The sequence below is a fragment of the Ambystoma mexicanum genome, chromosome 8 (genome assembly GCF_040938575.1).
Source record: "Ambystoma mexicanum isolate Mex_15411 chromosome 8, UKY_AmexF1_1, whole genome shotgun sequence".
In the NCBI taxonomy this organism is placed as follows: domain Eukaryota; kingdom Metazoa; phylum Chordata; class Amphibia; order Caudata; family Ambystomatidae; genus Ambystoma; species Ambystoma mexicanum.
The window spans coordinates 810,880,039-810,893,493 of record NC_090929.1 but is presented as its reverse complement, the minus strand read 5'-3'; the positions used below and the strand labels follow the sequence as shown (position 1 = coordinate 810,893,493).

The window sequence follows — 13,455 nt, the reverse complement described above, 5'->3', positions numbered from 1 at the left end:
AAGTTGGAATGGAAACACATGAACTATAGAAGTCAAGAATTTGGAACTCGGGACTAGAACAAAGGGGAAGGGGTAAAAACAGAAGCCAGGGAAACAGAGACTGACTATTGGGGTAAAGCGTTGAAGTAAATAGACCTGAAACAAAGGAATGGTGGAGCAGAGGAGGCTAACTGGAAACAGCGCAAGCAACAGGCTGAAAGCTCTAGGGACACAGTACAGGGGCTGTGCGCTGAAGGAAATCAGGACAAGAAACGGGTTAATTGCTGCAGGGTGCAACACAAAGGCAAGACTCAAACACTGGCAGCAGGCTGAGGGTTCTTGTGACTGTAATTGCAGAGCCTTGACCGTGCTGAAGTCTGAGGCCCATAGCAAGTAGCAAGCTGAGGGACGGAGGTGTGCAGGGGACTCCTAGTTGGCAAGGCCGGACTGCAGACACCCATGCTGCAGAGGGGTGTGCGTCCCAAGTGTGCCTAAAACTGTAGCAGAAGAGGGAGAAGTCGGAAAGTGGTAGCAGCCCGCAACTGCAGTGTTCCTGAAGCCGGTGAGTGAAGCTTCACGTTCAGGTTCACTTAAAGGGCCTGATCACAAGTTGGGCGGTAGACCTTAAATGCGGCAGTAACACTAATACCGCTGCATTTAAGGGCTTGCCTGATCACGAGTTGGGCACTAAATGGGCTGTGTTACCTCCAGCTTTTTGCTGGAGGTGAAAATCACATTTAGCGCCCCATTTTTGGCGCAATTACCGCCGGCGGTATTAGTGCACAGTAATTGCATCAAAAATGCCCCATTCGGTCCAGTGGACACAATGGGGAATGGGGAGTTCCAGTTATCGCCCAACCCGTGATCCGGCACTAATAGGCTGTATCCCGGCGATATTACAGCCCAACCCGTGATCAGGCCCCCAAACTCTTGCCGGTAACTGTTACCAGCTCTTAAGGGGCTTGCGTAAGAGTGGAAGCGAATACGAACTGTTCATTGTGAGAGCTATTCTTTACAATAGAAATGTATCACACGCACTTCTAGTGAAAGTAATACTGCTTGCGTGTGAAGAAAAGCCTTTTGTTTCCCAATGTCGAACTTTTAAATGTTGCCAGAGAGGTCGCGTGTCTCCAATAAAAGGGGGGACGATTTATAAAGTACTCTGAAAACTCTGAAGCTGACTTTCACACTTGTTACAAGATCTTACGGCATCAATAGAAGGTCGCAATGACCAATTGTGATTCCCGATCTGAGTAGAAAGTATCTCCGTGGGAATACAGACCCTTACAGATACTTAAGGTTGAAGATCTACCTTAAGCAGTGGTCGTGCATGACTAAACTTGTTTTTCCTTTTGAAGATTGACGCTTGCAACACTAAGAATGAATATTCTTTAAACGCAGAGGTTGTATTAGTAAGAAGAACGAGCATTACCCAAGCCAAGAGGCAAACCCTTTCTATAGTGAAGAAAACTTTGTTTAAATCAATCCACCTACGGTCAAAGTAGATAAGGTACAGTATCCTCGTATACAAGAAGTACATTGTTATCTGAAGTTGGAAGTGTGGCAATACAGCTGCAAGCTAGCCCACGGAACCAGGGAGGTGTTTACAAAGCTGGGGAAGGAAGGTTGGTGCTTGTAAGAAGATTGAGAAAACAACCTGTACTGCTGAGACTGTTGAAGTTGAGAGAAAGTCAGTCTGGAAGCACAGGCAGATTATCCTTGTGGCAGTAAGGCAGACAGAAGAGGCAAAGAGACTACAATTTTCTTGGAGCATAGGAAAGAAGAGTGCCTTGCCTACCTGTGGAGGTCCAAGTGCTGTGTCTTTAAAATGCATAACCATTCGAGGGGATTGGGTCCTCCGACGTATTCCATATCTATGACATGTAATCACCACAGCTGTGCTGCTTCGGAAAATCTTCGGCGTCTGCGTCCTGCGTCGATACGCCGCCCTCGAGGACCTCCTCCGATGGCCGACATCACTGGATGTTATAAGTAGGACGCACAACGCCCATAGCCTCGGTTCCGTTTTTTCCACTAACATGTTCGCTTCGAAGATCTCGGTGCGCCTCGACTCTTTGGAGTTTCTGTTCTTTCTCGGTTCTTCGAACCTGTTCGTATTGTGAAGTACTTTCTTCGTGGAGATGTCTACCTTCTCTTCCACACCGCGTTCAGGCTTTAAGAAGTACGGGGACTGTGGGTCCAAGATGTCGGTAACGGACTCGCACGGCACCTGGCTCTGGTGCCTCAGGGAGGCCCATGACACAGATGACTGTCGAGTGCCAGTCGCTCACATCCAAAGCCTTGCAGGAGCGCAAGAAGAAGTTATCGGTAGGTAAGGTACCCAAGCCACGGGACTTTCGAGGGGCGACTCTCCGCGTCGTCGTCGGAAGTCCAGTGGGTCTCGGTCCCAGAGTCGGTCCCGCCATTCCTCTGCCTCTTTGAGGCACTCCCGGAAGCGCCAAAGAACTAACAAAGGACTTTTTTTTTAATATATATATATATATAGAGAGGCCTAGGACGGTGCCCAATGGAACTCGTATTATTACAGAAAAAAGGTCCTAGCTCCTCTCAAGTCCTCGCCCTTAAGGATCCAAAATAAATTGTTTGGATACCTAACGACCTGCCCTCCTTAGTTGCAACAAATTGCACTCACAACCATCATTGAAAAAATATATATATTGCTATGCTTTATTACAAAATTCATTCCATATTAAAAAGTTTTTTTTATAAAAACAGCATTTCAACCACAATAATTCATGTGTGGAGCAACAAAACAACACTTAAATGAAAAAGTAGAAAACAAGTAAAGAAAGAAGACAGAAAACCAAAGATAGAACCAAAGGAGTTCTGTGTTTAACGTGAAAAGAAACACCTGCACCTTTTAATAAGCAGAAAAACAGAAACACAATTAATGTAGCAAATGTTACTCATTAGTGGTTGTTATTAATATTACAAACACACACATCCAATTGTATACTAAACACATAAAAAATACACAATATAAAACATTAGCATCTTAGGTCCAAATACAAATCTAATGTCTAATTATGAATCTATTAAATTAATAATGAGATCCTATTATTAATTCTAAGTAGACAGAAGCTCTTAATGCCTTGTTAAAACCGTGACAGTTATCACAGCCAGAGAAACCCGACATGTTTCATTCCCATAGTTCTTCGAGAGAATTATTAACGAGAAATTCTTCAGGGGGGATGTACTGTAGACACATCGGAATTACAATAACTGGAACAATTCACAGTATTAACAGTGCAACCTGATGCAAGCAAGGGGGGTCAGCTCTTTGATGAAAGGCTCTGAACACTGTGTGGTGTCAGCCTCACTGCCAACTTTTTATTAGTAGCAGGTGTAAAAGGAGAGTCTTCGCGTGAGGAGGTTCCGCCCTCCTAGGCACAGGGTCTTGTAATATCAATGGCGGCAAGAGTTAGAAATCTTCATGCGGCCGAAAACTTCAAAAGAAGACACGGCTTCAAACGTTCTCACACCAGTAGCCTTAAGGAGCACTTCACTGTGTTTTGTTATGCCTTCACTCCGCGTGCACTCGCACTGAGCAATCTCCTATCCCACGTCCTACTACAACGGTAACGTTTCCAGATGCCCGGTTGGGATTTGAACCGTGTTCTTAAGTTTCTGATGGGTGCTCCCTTTGAGCCTTTGCATTCATGCCCTTTGAGACTGTTAACTCTTAAAACTGTATTTTTGGTTGCGGTCACTTCCGCTCGCAGAGTGAGTGAGTTACAGGCACTTTCAGTTAAGCCACCCTTCACTGTGTTTCATAAGGACAGGGTTGTCCTTCGTGTTCGTCCTTCTTTTCTTCCGAAGGTGATGTCGGAATTTCATTTGGGCCAGAAGGTTGTTCTTCCGGCGTTTTATTCTCCTCCACATCCTGGTAAGGAAGAGGAGAGGCTCCATAGGCTTGATCCTAGGAGAGCGTTAAGCTTTTATATTTCACGCATGTCCCGGGTCAGAGTGGACGATCAACTCTTCATTGGTTACGCTGCAAAGCGTTTGGGACAAGCTGTGACGAAACAGACTTTGCTGTGAATTATTTTGGCTATCTCGGAGTGTTACCGCTTGGTGGGTAAGGACCCACCGGTCGGCTTGCGGGCCCATTCTACCAGGGGTATGGCTGCCTCTACTGCCCTACAGAGGGGTGTTCCTATTCGTAACATCTGTGATGCAGCCACCTGGGCTTCGGTACCTACTTTTGTACGTCACTACTCTCTCGATTCCATCCGTGGGCAGGATCTGGCCTTTGGCAAGGCGGTCCTTTACTCCGCAATTTGATTGGGCATTCTAAATTTCTGTTTTCTAAATTCTTTTCTCACCTCCTTGCATTGGTTCTGCTGTCATAGATATGGAATACATCGGAGGACCCAATCCCCTCGAAGAACAAGTTACTCTCTTACCTGGTAACGTTCTTTCGATGGGATGGTCCGACAACGTATTCCATATCACTCCCTCCCTGCCTTCCCCACTACAGAATTTCTTACGCGATTGCAGCTTACGTTTCCACAAGGCTTTGTGTGTCAGACTGGCAGAAGACTGGTGCCACACGTTCTGGGGAAAAAACTACAACTGAGGCTACGGGTGTCATGTGTCCTACTTATAACATCCAGTGACGTCGGCCGTCGGAGGAGGTCCTCGAGGGCGGCATATCGACGTCATCGACGCAGGACGCAGATGCCGAAGATTTTCCGAAGCAGCACAGCTGTGGTGATTACATGTCATAGATATGGAATACGTCGTTGGACCATCCCATCGAAAGAACGTTACCAGGTAAAGAGAGTAACTTGTTCTTCTAACTTATAAAGTTGAAGCAGAAATACCAGAACTGTGGTTGTGTATGATACTGTCAGTAGATGTCACATTGAAGTTGTTTGAAGTAGTGGCACACTGTGGAACCAATGTGTCTGTTCTCACAGTAGTAGAAGGGTGGTTGCCAAGAGGAGAACAACCCTAGAAGAAGCATCCTGACAGTGATACAAAATGTACTGCAGAGGCTATGAACACTTGTAGAATTGTGGAAGAGAAAGTGGCTAATCTATTATTTGAACTGTAGCAAAGCAATCTTGGAGGGAAGACATCCAATGGTGCTATTTCCTTGGCTGGAATTGGAAAGAGCTCTTTTTAACTGAAAGTGAAGAACAGTTACCAATGGATTTGTTTTTGGTGAACTTGTTTAATTAGGAACTGGTTCAGTACTTTATTCTTCTGTCTGAACATTTGGGAATTCACCCAGGACAGGTAAAGGTTATCCAATTTACTGCTTGTTGGTTATTCACTCATTTACATTGTTTATAATTTATTTTGTATGTTTTGTTGTTTGGTGTAAAGGCTAGTTTGTTTCTGTTAGGAGTTATTTCCTTAGCTCTGAGACTAAGTAGGGAACTCCCTGCTAGAGTAGGTTTAGTGAGGATTTATTTGCATAATTTCTCTTTCAATAAAATGTTTAATTCTGAGAAAAATACAAGCAGTTGTCCGCCTAGCATTACTGGCCCCTCACAGCATGCACAAAAAAGACCACCTATTGTTTATACCTGACTGCAGGATGGACTTATTTGGTTAAAAAAAATATGGAATTGTGAGAGCTATTTGATGGATATTAAATCCCCCTTTGTGCGCTCCCTTTTCATTAAACTTTGATTTAATATCCTACAATTAGCACCCTTGACAAATTTATGGTATATAACATAAATGTTTGCTGCCCTTTTTGTGAAGGAACTATTTAATCCCTCCATCATTTTTCTGCCCAGGGTACTCCAAAATCCATTTAATCAACCTAAAATTGTCCCTTAAGAATCAGAGTACAAACATTGGAAAGTGTTGAAACCCTGTGTAGGAGTTCTCGCCTCCTGGATATGGTGTTTGTGTGTCTAACTTCTTAGCCAGGGCCTGGAAATGGAGGAAATTCAAATTCAAATCTCCCTGATTAATGTTTTTTTTAAAGACTTTATAAGACCTTTCTTCATATTTATTTGATACAGTTTTTTGCTATTTATATAAAGGTCTTTTTATATGAATGTTATCTAATTGTCTGCTTGCTTTTATGGTTCCGAACCAAGATAAAGTATTTTCTGACTTTCATGAGGCTGCAGGCATCATCTATGCCAGTAAATGGTCACTGTAAATCACTTGCATGAAGCTGCAGCCACAATCTACGCTAATGCTAAATGTGATTAACGGTGACCATTACTAATGTAGATTGATTGTGTCCAAAGTTGTGTGAAAGTGATTTGCGGACTGTAAATCACTTTCATGATGCCACTGCCGCAGTCTTTCCCAGTATGGTCACAGTTAATAACTTGCATGAAGCTGAGACCAAAACCGATATTGGCATTTCCAAGCCAACACTCCATCGCCATGCAAAAACATGTATGCTCTACATTCACACACACTCGCACACATTCGAAATCCCACACACTGTCACACACACACACTAACATGCAGATACATACATGCACAGTCACTCAAAACTATTGCGTGTGCTTTATAAATGTACAAATAAATAAATACACCATGTATTACATTCAGACATGCATACAATACCTTACCTCTCTGTCTTCTGGCTTGAACATGCAGGGTGCTGGCTGTCAGCAATGATTGCTTAGCAATTTAGATGCCAGAACGTATGTTACACACTCTTGCAAAGGCATGGCTCTTCTCCAGCATTGGATCTTTCATGGATTCACATGCTGTGAATATTCCCCATAAATAAAAAAAATTAAACGCTGTGATAGTGAGGTAAGCACCAACCATCCATGAGGTGGCACACACAGCAATTGAGGACAGTGCCATGGAGGTGACCACACACACACCCCACAGCTCTACCACTGGCCCCTGCACCTCCAGTAATGCAGGAATGCAGAATAGTGTCCCCTCAAACTACTGGGCCTGCAGTATTCCAGCATGCATGCCCAATGGGCCATGCCAGACTGGGCAAGCAAAATGTCCCGACCTTACATGGCCTTTTGGGCTTGCTCTAGATGGGGGTTCCCTATATCAAGCGTTCCTTATTTCCCATGAAAAGCCAATTCAAGCGCACATCCTCAGCTGTTTGCTAGAGCAGCACTTGGGCTTTATTCTAGGGTTGCATGGCACTCCATAATTGGTGGGCATTGGCTCTCTGTCACCGATTAAGGACGAGCTGCTACTGGAGGGAGATGCATGAGATCTGTAGAGAGTAAGAAGTGTCAAAGAGCAAGACAATATATTTGGCGGCGAGCAGGGGAAGGCAGGTGGGAAGTTCCTTGGTGACCTAGACATCTCGATATCCTGCAAGTTAAGCCAAGCTGTCGGCTGTCTGGAGAGAGGACTAACAAGCATGTGGCGGAATATCGAGGAGGCCAATTGACAGACAGCTTGAGGGCTAACTGCAAATCTGTCGGGCCCTCAGATTTGAGTATGCGACAGCTCGGTAAGGAGGAAGGCTGATTGGGCTTGGGAGATTGTCGAGTTAGGACCCCGAGACATAGAGGGGAAAATAAATCCCAATTCACCTCAAAACCCTCCTGGCCTTCCTGAACCTGGAGAGACTCTGTTGAGCCTGCATTTAGAGAGCCTCGGACTTCAGCAAGATTGCTCACATTATCTTGGTCAGTTTTATTGGCAGTAGCCCACTGGGAAAGGCCATTCATTCACTAGGACTTGTTTCAGTGGAGAAGCCTATGCCCAGGTACATAATTGACACAAGTGAGTGACTGGAGAGGCTTGATAGCAAAATAACTTTACATTGGTAAATCAGTTGGAAAGAAATGTTTCCCAGATGTTTAGGTAAGGCTCACAAGAACTGTTTAACTGAGAAAGTAAGAGGTAACCCCATTGCTGAACTACAAACTTCGAAGCCTTGCACCAACTTGACTGGTGAGATGTGAACTGGTGAGGAAAGGAGTACTGAGGAAAGACTTTTATTCTGTTAATACATCATCCTGACTAAAGACTCGCTTATTTATGAAAAGAAAATATGGCCAGGCCAGTCAGCGATATATTGGGAAAGGATAAGTGGTATGGAGGCGTAATCGTTAGGGTTGATTTGCTTTGTTTTCAACTGCATGTAAGAAGTCTTCCTTTCTATGGTGGTGTTCCTCATTATTGTGGCACCCACATAAAGACTGTGCCTCTTTGAACTCAATCAAGTGTCTGGTGGAGTTTTCCCTACGTCTTTGAGACATGCTAATAAAGAAGTGCTGATGCTAATATCAGAAGCACTAATTTGATATGGTGCTAATCAGTACAGGAACATTACAGTGTCCACTTCAAGGTTAAATAGCTCCCCAGTTGCCTATGCAAGCAAAAAAGTCCAGATTATTAGGTACTAGAGAGTGAGATAGAAAGTGGAAATTGTAGAGAACAGAAAATAAATGCACAGTACCTACAAGCTTCTAATCCGAATGCAAATCACAACACAAGCTCCACTGGGCCTCCTTGAAACAAGTGGGCTGAAGCAAAATTGCATCTTACTCATTCAGCCTATTTTTTTCTGCAACTTCCTTTATATGTTAACTCTTCTCTTTTAATTTAGTGAGCCATTTCCATGCTGTGTGTTTTATATTTATTTTCCGTTGTGCAAGGTTTAAAGGCCCATTGTTATTTTTCTGTAAGCCACATAGAAATGTGCAAAAGCCCCAGTGTGCTTCTGCATCTCATCGGGCTTCCTTGCACCCCGAAACTTGGTTTCCTCGATTCACTTACAGGTCTGTACTGTGGTGTTCTGAATGAAGCTGTCTGGAGAGTGGATAGAGAATTGAAAAGCAGAATAAAATAATCTCCTGGCCTGCTTCCACCTGCAATCACCTATGCTACTCTTCCATAATCTCCCTAATATGCGTGCAGTGTGACAGATTGAGCGCCCCCATCCTGCACTGCTTCTCTTCTCTTAACACCTGGCGCAGCTACATCACAAAGTCATCAGACCTTCTCACTGCTGTCCCTCTCCACTCAGACTGATAATGGAACTGGATTGCAACACAAGGGGAGGACCTTCGTGCCTAATGCAGCTAGAGTTGGAACAAGCTTGTCAACGAAGCGGGACTAGAAACAAACTACCACATGTACAGCTGCAAGCTTAAAATCTTTCTTTCAGGGCCTTCCTGTAAACATCTAGTTTCTGGGCCTTGTCTCATCCACTCTTCCTGCCGGCTGCAGCCTACCCCTCCATTTAGCTCCTTTCACACTCTGCTCATGAAGTCTGTTAGCTGGAATCTTAACAAATAGGCTAATAGCCATCCATTGCATGTTGGATTCCTTGAGTGATAGATACCAGCTAAGCTTGTTTCAGGCTACTAATACTTTTTTTATTGCCACCATATGTATTTGGTGTGCTAGCATGTATTGATTCTAGCCAGAGAATAAGAGGGGCATCCCTCAAATTCCTATGGATACCATGTCAGCCCATTTATTTACACTCGCCCCCACCCAGCTGTACTGTTTATTTTATTTTTACTATGTTGGTTTTCAAGGGACCAAACTAAGTATGTATAGTATTGATATTGATATTTTATTTCTATTACATTCGTACTCAAGTGTTTCAGAGAGCGACAAGGCAAGGGAGGGGAACAAGGGAGAACAAAACAGCGATCTTACTAGGCCCAGTGACATTGAGAACGTGCAAGTTCATGGGAGAGGGGGAGGGGAAAAGTGCATGGAAGGGGTATAAGTGGAAAGTGCGAAGCAAATGAGAAACGGATAAATCATAATAAATAAATAATGTAGGCAACAAACAACGTTAGTGCAGCCAGCAATTTGCAAGTGCTAGGTTTAAGGCAGCAGACAGGGTAGATCTGATAAGTGCAGGAAGAAAAGGGGGTGCTGTATGGATACAGATACCGAACCCAGTGCAAGGGGTGGCCCGGAGGCAGTGCGGGAGGGTGGCAGGGTGAGCAGGTACCTGGGCCCGGAGGACAGAGGGTGGCCAGGTGCACAGTGTCAAGAGAGAACAGATCAGCAGGGGAAGGGGGAGCAAAGGCAGAAGAAAGGAGGAAGGTCTTGAGGTGCTTCCGGAACTGGAGATGTTTCTCCTCAAGTTTTAGAGTGGCAGGGAGGCTGTTTCAATGGGAGGCCCCAGCCAAAGGCCTAGATCTACCCTGAGCTTGTTTCTTGAAAAACAACTGACCCTGAGGAAGTTAAAGGAGTGAAGAGCTCGAGAGGGGAGGTATTTGCGGAGGGATAGCTGAAGGTATTTTGGACCCAGGCCCCAGAAAGCCTTGTGGACAATGCAGAGGGTTTTAAATGTAATCATTGCATCCACTGGGAGCCAATGGAGAGATTTCAGGCCTGAAGATAAATACGATCCCAGGGCTTGAGGCCAAGGACAAGTCTTGCAGCCCTGTTCTGGATTAGTTGCAGAGAGCGGGGAGTAGAGGCAGGTAGATTTAGAAAGAGGCGGTTACAACAGTCCAACCTAGAGAGAACCAGAGCTTGGGATACCATGAGCTTCTGGGGGAAGGAGAGGAAAGGCAGAGTACCTCTTAGGAGGTGCAGTAGGAAATTTGACTTTTTAGAGACATCAGAGATGTGGGCGGAGAAGGAAAGGGTGGAGTCAAAGATGACCCTGAGGTACTTAGCCTCACAGGAGGGGGTAGGAGCAGGGCCAAGGGAAGCCGGCCAGAGAGTGAGTGTAAAGGATGGTGAAGGTGTCCCGATGAGGAGGATCTCAACAGTTGGCTTACTGCATTACCCAGCTATCTCTTTGGCCTAGTCTGTAGTCCCTACGGGAAATAAAATAGTCTGTGGCTTTAATTCTGGTTTAATAAAATATTATTATTGGGTTTTTTTGTACTGAGTAATAGAGGGGGATCCTTTTAATCAAGTGTTTCATTTGACAGGTGGCTACATCCCCCTCCCTACGCCACCTGAACCCTTATAAATGTGATTGCCCCCAATAAGTCTGATGTACATTTTATTGCCCCACATTTTTTATATACATTTTATATAAAATAAGAGCCCCGATATGGGCTGTAAATAGATGATCTAATGAACCCCTATACATGTAATGGAACCCCAAAATGTTAATGGAACTCCGACATTTTTTATATAAATGTTATTTTAATTTTATATAAATTCTATATGAATTGGATAAGACCATCATGCTAGTGTATAAATAGATGCCGTAATGAGGCCTATAATTTTGATTGCACCCAATGAAAACTATACATTTGAGCTTGCCTGAAGCAGCCTGAACCATGAAACCTTTATAAGCAAAGTGGTGCTTTCCCGCGGCTACACAAAAGGCCAAGCTATTGACTTAGGCAATGCTTGTGCTTGATGGAACACACGGTTACATCAACACCGGCTTCACATTTGAGTGCAAACAAGTTGTGTTTTTAAATTAAATTTTACCATTTGAGGCTGTGAAATGAAATTGCTATGCAGACGCTCACTAACACCTGAAAGAATGCAAAAAGCCCCAGCCAAACGTGCCAAAAATGTAAACCTTCCACAGCTTAACTCCCCTGCTCAGACATTGGCCTCTTTAACTCAGTGCTGATGCGAGCACATCTGGGAAGTGAATACATGTTTCTTTGTAGGCCTGAGAGCATGCAAATGCCGTCTTGATTTTCCAGACAAACAATGTCACGCAGCTTCTATTCACAAAAGTGCATACTTGTGGTTGTGTAGCAAGCATGTCGCTGCTAGTAATTCAAGCACACATTCTTTCTGAACATGTAGTGTAAACTGGACATGTTGCTAATTTCAGCTGGCCGAAAACTCGCCATAACACTAAAACGTGTGCCAAGCGCTGACCCATGGTGTTAAGGTAAATAAATTAAGCCAGATGTGTATGCACATGATGCGGCACTTTCAAAACAACCAATGTCAGCACTATGAAGGCCTGGCAGAAAACTGCTGGGGTCCCGGACATGGGGGGATGGTTACCTGAGAAGTTTAAAAGGGGGTGCCGGCCATACAATAGCAGATTGCCAGACCCCATTTTCACTTCACCCGTGTAGCTGGGAGTTGGATTTTTGGGTGCTGGAAGAATGCACGTTTGAGTAACATTGGGAACCCCAGTGGGCTGGAGCCCCAACCATGGTGTGTGCTTAATTAGAGCTGATTGAAGGACTTTGTTGGAGCTCTGCTGAGGACAACCCAGGACTAATTGGATATTCCGGACAAAGGGCCGCGAGTCCCTGTGGAGCCCTGTGGAGATATGCCGTTTGCAGGACTGTGTTGGGATTATTGACATGGATTGTCACACCTCAAACCTTTACTTGCAAACATTAAATGTAAGTCAATATTTAATTTATATTAAGCATGTGGAGGGTTCAAGGTGGTAGGGGTTGTATTTTTAAAATGTAAAATTTCAGGGGTTTGTTTCAACTCCTATTATTGAAGGGAACATAGCAAACGTGTTAACATGTGTAAATGTAATTCATGAGTGATTTATTGTGCATTGTCAATACCGCAAGGAAAAATAGCAATTTGTACGCAGTGTTTGCCGGCGACAGCCTTCTCGAGATTGCCTGCCTGGGGGATGGCCGATCACAGGCTCTGCTAGTTAATTGACACTGTCTGTGGCTGGTTTACATTTGTAAATGTGTTTATACAGATGCCAATGGGAGTTGCTTTATGTCAGCAGTTATTAAAGGCAGTTTTTTAGTGTGATATGCAGAGAGCAGATTTTAAATCAATATTTCTATGCGTTTATTTAGAGACGCCATCGATTACAGCAACGGGACTGCACAACCGTCTGATGCTGAGCGTATGGAATTTTCTGAATCCATGGATGTGGGGAATGCCTTATTGGGTTTTTCAAGCCACCACAGATTTGGGGATCCAGCAATGGTGCCAAATGAGTTTTAGGGTGCTGCAGCAGGGGTCAATGACAGATTGTCTTTTGTGCTGTTGGGACTTGACAACTGGCAATGTAGGGATATCTCTGCAAGCTGACTGGACGGATGGACCCCAGAGTAATCAGAGGGCCTCAGAGGGCCGAGGAACTGTGATGGCACTCATTGTTTCGTCATTGTAAGGGATCGTGCATCTGGGGCAGCACACTCGACATGCCACCAATGGTAGAATGCTACAGGGGGCTTCCATGTTTCAGAACTGGGCAGGGTATTGAGACCCCCAGACAGCACTGCAGGATGTTTCACCGGACAGTACCAGTCATATAAATGTGCAACCTTCTTTTGCAGGGGTGGGAATGGGGACGCTAGCACTAACCAGGCCGTCATGCATGCCCCTGGCTAATTTAGGGCTAATAAATTATTTTGAAAGCGCTCAACAGCCCTAGGCCAGACAGGGGTTGAAGCGTGAACGGGTCTGTGGGGGTGCAAATGCCAGGAGTTCCAAAAGACACAATACCCGGCATGATGTTATTTAAAAAAAGGGGGACAGTCTAGAGGACTATGGCTCAGTCTAAAAAAGAACAAAAATGGCCCACAGAGTGGGGCATGGGATGGCACATCTATTGTTTATGAAAGGTTTATACGGATGTACCTGTGCTTCAGGGGATGG

General features: G+C 44.6%; 1 protein-coding gene across 2 annotated transcripts in view; it reads left to right on the top strand.

The window, feature by feature from the left end:
• ZSWIM8 (zinc finger SWIM-type containing 8) overlaps positions 1-13,455 on the top strand; it is a 3,132,642-nt gene that overhangs the window by 2,232,340 nt on the left and 886,847 nt on the right. The gene's annotated exons all lie outside the window — the stretch shown is intronic.